Source organism: Quercus suber, unplaced genomic scaffold (genome assembly GCF_002906115.3).
Source record: "Quercus suber isolate HL8 unplaced genomic scaffold, Cork oak 2.0 scaffold_508, whole genome shotgun sequence".
Lineage (NCBI taxonomy): Eukaryota > Viridiplantae > Streptophyta > Magnoliopsida > Fagales > Fagaceae > Quercus > Quercus suber.
In genome coordinates this window covers 117,173-123,377 of record NW_027069957.1, presented here as the reverse complement: position 1 = coordinate 123,377, position 6,205 = coordinate 117,173, and the positions used below count along the sequence as shown (strand labels likewise).

Genomic DNA, 6,205 nt, shown 5'->3' with positions numbered 1-6,205 from the left:
GAAGCATTGGGACATGCCATTTTATATGGTGTAAGCAATTGGTGTTAATTACAGGATCCAGAAAACTAGTGAAGACAAGGCTCAGTGAAGCTCGTTGGTATCTGGGACTTGAAGGGTCTAAGTATACAGGGTAGATTAGGCTTGGAGAGTCTATTTTGTAATGCTTGTACTCCAACTTATTCACTAGTAGATTGATTCGACTTGGACGGTCGCGGAAAGGTTTTTATGTCGAGTACTTCAGTTTTCCTCTTTGATTATACATCATTGTGTTATCCTGTGTTTGCATCATTCTTCCCTTACTCCTTGTGCTTTTACTTAATTGCTTTTTATGTATGTCCATGCATTGGGAAGTAGTCCGGGTTAATTGTGCATTGATTACTCTAAATCCGCATCTAGCAGAGTAGATTAAAAACAATTGAGCCGTAATTTAAAAATTGGAGGTTTTAATTAGCTCTAGTAGTTTACTACCAGGGGTTTAGATTCTTTTCTTCTTCATTTAGTAATTAATAATGCTTTCAAACCACTCAATGGCCGTTTTCCTTTTATTGAAGGCTTGAAGCCAAGTCCGTAAATTGGATAATCCAAGTCTGTTAATTGGATAATAGCTTTGTTTTTAGTACTACTTGCTTCACAGATCACTTTTGAACCATGTAGAGGTCTTTTTTCTTTTTACATTAAACCAATTGTGCGACTCCAATGAGTTCCGCATAGCTTTTCTTCACATACCAACAAAAGAGAGCACCCATGGCCTTCTCAATTTTAATTGTAATTTCAATGCGTTTTCTTGCTTTTGTCCTCATATTCATCGTGCCCGTGTGCCTCATTAACAGATGGCGTGGACAGGTGAAGGACATTTTTGAGCAGGTTCAACGGGATTTGAAGATCTTGGAAGCTATCGTGAAAGATATAGAAGAGGTTGCAGAATCAGCGAAAAAAATAGATGAGAAACCCAGTCAACTTAGGGATTCTCAACTAAAACCAGGAGCCACTGTACAACTATCTGATGCCGAGAGAGGCTGGTTTGAGGCAACCAAAACCCTGGTTGGCACGGTAAAGGATTGCAGTAAAACCTACCGGAGACTACATGAAATAAAATATTTTCTGGAATTGTTTTACTCTGGTTTTACTGGTTTCAAAAAAATTTATGACCTCAAGGCTGACTTGGGTTCGTGCAATTCTCTGATAAATGACCAACTTTGGAAGAAGACAAAAATCTGCAAATCAGTAGAGCAGTCAAGGTCTATTGTTAGAAGCCTGAAAGACAGACCAATAGAGGAGGATAAATCTTCCTTTTATAAACGAGCAAAAGAAGCTGTCTTTATTGAAAAGAAATTCAAAAGCCTGATGGATAATGTTAACCCAAATTTAGTGCCGGAAACACAAAAGGAAATAAAGTACTCAATCCAGTTACCACTGCATCTACTGAGTGCTTTCCTGCGAGATTTGGAAGGGCATACACTGGAAAGCGAAACAGAAAAGGCCTGGGTGAAAGAAGCAGAGGAGGTCATCTGCAAACTACAACATCAGATCGACCGCAAAACCACAGATCTATTGAAATGGCTTCCGTTTTCAGGTAATTGGATGATGGCAAAGTATCTCCCGAAAAGCTTTGAGAAGATTGAAAGACTGCTCTGGCTCCTCTTTTCAAAGAAGTATGAGCTTGATTTCACCTTTATCCGAAGAGTTCCATCAAAATCTGTTGATCGGACCCCACATCAGAAAACTCAGGCCAAAATCGATGACAAGGAAATTTTAGAAGTTCTAGACAAGTTTCACAAGCAGCTCAGTCAAGAACAACCCAAGGTAGCTTTTCGACTCAATGAGCTACCAGACTATTTCGAAAAAGTGCACGAACTTCTCAAAGATGCAAAACCAGTTGAAGGCATGGACAATTCAAGAATGGCTTGGAAGGATCAAATGAAAATCATTGTTAAAGATGCAATTTATTCTTTGTCTTCCTCCCAATCACAAAGCAGCAAAAGCAAAAAGGAGACAGATCCTTGGCTAAAGTTCTCTGCGGAAACTGCAAGATTGAAGAAAGCTCTCGATTTGCTTGCCATAAGCATAAAGATATTTCACATTGAACTAATGAGGGAGACAAACTGGGTGGTCGGCTTGGAAGAAGGCATACATGAAATCGTCTCACAACTAACCACAAACAGTGCTGAGAATTTCTCCACTCTCACCAGTGTGGGGATGGAGGGCATCACCAACAGTTTTGAGAATTTCTCCACTCTTTCCATTGTGGGGATGGAGGGCATCGGTAAGACAACTCTCGCCAAGATGGTGTTTAATAATAGAGCTATTCAGAAGCATTTCGATTGCAGATACTGGGTATCTCTACCAGATATAACAGATGATAAGACCGAACTCTTGAAAATATTAGGAAAAGAGGTGCTGCCAGCTAATGAGAAAGAGAAGGAAAAAGATTACTCTTACAAGGTGGTGAATGACTTTTTGAAAACTAGGAAGTACCTTCTAGTTCTGGACAAAATTCCCAACAAGGAAACCTGGGATACTCTAAAAGAAGCATTCCTAGATAACGGAAAAGGGAGCAGAATTTTGCTTACCACACGGGACAAGAGTGTAGCTTCACATGCTGGCCCAAGTTGCAAACCGTACCATCTTAGATTACGAACTAATGATGAGAGCCGGGCTTTGTTTGGGCAGATGGTGCTCTGTATGGATGAACCTTCTCATCCTAATGATGAAACCTCATCAGAATTGAAAAATCTTGTCAAAAAAGTTGTAAGAAGATGTGGGGGCTTGCCACTTTCCATCTTAAATCATGGCTATCTATTGTCCGGGAAAGAAGTGACCCCAGAGGACTTGTCAAGGGTGCTTGAGCATGTCAATCCTTACCAAAGACCATGGTCAGAAAATTTGGAAAAAAATAAAGAAGACTTGCATCTGTATCTAAGCCAATGTTTTTCTTACTTTGTGAAATTTCCGAAAGACTCAGAAATTTCTTCAAGAAGATTAGCAGCTTTGTGGGTTGCAGAAGGGCTTGTAGAAGTGAGTGATAATAAGCCTCTTAAATCTGTTGCAGAGAATTATTTGTTAGAGTTGATAAGCCGCAACTTGGTACAGATACTGGAGAGAAATATGAACGGGAATGCTAGGACATGTGTCTTACCTTGTACTCTCAGAGAAATCTGGTTGCGAGAGTATCCAAGTTCTTGCTTAGATGAGCAAGTAATTTATTATTTTTATGAAAATGATGTCAGATCTTGGCAAGGCTTTGGTGGTAGCAATTATTCACCGAATATATCACAAAGCTGCAAAAATCCCCAGTCCGTGGTCTGTTTTGATACTAGAGAAGGAGATAAACCTGGAGAAGAAATTGGTAACTACCTTAAGAAAGGCATTTCAAGAGGGCAGCTCTTACAGTTGAAGGTGCTTGATCTAGAACAAGCGTTCAAACCTCAGTTGCCAAAGAATATAGGAAAATTCAAACAATTAACGTATCTGGGGTTAAGGTGGACTTACCTTGAGAGTCTCCCAAAATCAATTGGCGACTTAGTGAACCTTGAAATATTGGATGTGAAGCATACTTATATTCGCATACTCCCTAGTTCAATATGGAGACTACAGAAACTTCAAAACCTGTATTTGAGTGATTTTTGTCGCAGCAAAATTGATCATCAACCAGAAAAGAAATGTCATCAACCCAATAGAAAATTTCTGCAAAATCTTCAAATTTTGCGAAGTGGATTTGTAGATGAAGACAATCCTCTGAAGGATGCCTTCAATATGATGACAAACCTTCAGATATTAGATCTGGCGTTCCAGTTGGAGTTGTCACAGCAAAAGGCATTGGCAGATAGGCTTGTGGAACTAAAGAAGCTTCAAGAATTGACGTTAAAATCAATCGATGAAATTAGTCAACCTCAAGATCTCTATGTGGATCACTTGTCAGGCCTCAAATATCTCTCATCCCTATCGCTGTTTGGAAAATTGAATGATCCATCCACCATCATAAACACTACTGCACTCCCCCAAAGCCTGACTGATCTTACTTTATCAGCCTCTGGCCTTTCAGATGATCCAATGCCACAGTTAGAGAAGCTTCACAAACTTGAGTGTCTTACTTTCTACTCTGCTTCTTATACTGGGAAAAGCATGTTTTGCTCTAAGGGAGGCTTCCCTAAGCTTCAAGCTCTGAAATTCATAATGCTTCAGGAATTGGAAGAATGGCATGTGGAGGAACAAGCAATGCCGACCCTCAAGAAGTTGGAGTTCCGATCTTGCAAGAAATTGAAGGTCCCCTCCGGGTTGATCCATCTCAAGACCCTTCGTGAATTGAAGTTAAAAATGATGCCACTTAATTTCACAAGACAAGTGGAAAAACGCAAGGAGCAAACCTGGGAACATATTTCTGTCTTTCCGGTCTTAATTATTGATTTGCAGTAGTCAATGCTGAACGGAACTCAAGCTCCTGTCTATGTTATTGAGGTTGTCTTTCTTTTTACATCTCTGTTCCTTTTGATTATTCAGCTCTTTAAACAAGTTATTATGATTTTGACATTGCAATTTGTATCTACAGATTGTCCTTCCTTTCGTGTCTCAAGCAACTGTTAGGGTCTCCATGAATGAGGGTACTACGGTATTTGACCAATAAATGGCATATGCTTGCAATGCAAATGACTGGAATAAAATTGCAAGCTTTGCTGCAAAAAAGTGCTACTCTGTGTCTGTGTGGTTCATTTATTTGTTTGTTTGTTTTGTTTTGTTTTGTTTTTTTTTTTTTTTTTTTTTTATCGGTTGGTTCTAAGGCATTTGATCAATAATATGTAGCTCATATCCATGACCATAAAAAAACAGTCATTCCTCACTATGCAGATGACTGCAATAAATTGGGGGTGTCATATTTTTTCTCCAGAAAAAAAAAATTATATTTGTTAGTGATTATTGTACTATAGTGGCTATCATTGAATAATTATCCAATTTGTTGTGCCAATTGTCCTTTGCCTTTGGTAAGACAAGTAGCTACCACATGTTTTGAGTTACTAGTTGCTAATGTGCGCAATGCATTAGAGATTTAAAGAAAAAATGCAAATATTTAATAGCTAATGGAGGAAATTCAGATTTATTGTTTTAATGCTAGAACCAACGACTTTGTAGTTCTTCACCATTCCCATAACAACCAAATGCATAACAGAAAGGTTAACATAAGTATGTGTCCAGCAGCCGTTTTTCAGTTTAAATTATCAAAATCAAACCATTATACATATTTCAATTGCATTTTCATAGTCATAGTCTAATAATCAATGAATAAAAGAAGAAGAGATGGGGGGGGGGGGGGGGGGTGTGGGGTGGGGGGAGGTGCGGCTGTTGTGAATTTATTCATTTCATAACAACTGGAAAATAGAAAGCTAACGTCAAGCATTAACAAAATGCCATCCAAATTTTAATACAAGTTTATATGTTTTTCAGTATAAATGATCAAATCCACCAATGTATCAATACTCTTCCACCAATTTATTAATACTCTTATGACATTCTCGCACTTCACTCCAGTAAAAGATGACTTCAACTAACGATGGAGACTTCTTATTTATTTATTTATTTATTTTTCATTCTTTTGTCTTTCCTATATATTATTTAGAATTAAAAAACAAATTCAATCGAGTAGTTTGTAGATATTAGATAGTAAGATTTTCTTTTTAGGCCAAATTAAAAGTGACAAATTGGAGTTAAATATGTGGTCATTTTGGCCATATTTATTATCAAATAATCACTTTTTTTTTTTTTTTTAACTAATAAATTGAATCATGAATATCTCAGTTGAAAACATCTGAAGTTCCAATTGATCTGCTAAGCTCTTACTAGTCCTTGATCACACGCCTTGCAAGCAGCAGCAATTGCTAAATTTACATCTTTAATGTCCCCTTTAGCAACATGTGCACTCACGTTGATTGAATTGGTTTTGATTGGAAAGTTTTTTATACTATTAGTCTGCATTGATTGAATTGATTTTGATTGGAAAATTTTTTACCTTCCACCCATCCTTATGGAAGGAAGAAGTACCGTACAAGTTAGAATTCATTGGCGCTACCAATATGCACATGATGATGGGAAGTTTAACTGGGAAGTTTATTTGATGCTGTGAAAGTTCAAATAGCGTGTAAAACACTAATGAACGTTTAAACCCCCAAATACAATATTACCAACACAAGCTTATAATCAAACAATAAATGTGCAT

At 37.7% G+C, this 6,205-nt stretch overlaps 1 long non-coding RNA gene across 1 annotated transcript; it reads right to left on the bottom strand.

Moving 5' to 3' along the window:
- Nucleotides 1-1,270: 1,270 nt before the first annotated feature.
- LOC136063295 (uncharacterized) lies at nucleotides 1,271-3,418 on the bottom strand. The gene is made up of 2 exons (XR_010624974.1): nucleotides 3,137-3,418; nucleotides 1,271-3,040 (listed from the first exon to the last, which is right to left on the bottom strand). It is a non-coding gene; the product is annotated as an uncharacterized LOC136063295 (long non-coding RNA).
- Nucleotides 3,419-6,205: the final 2,787 nt, after the last annotated feature.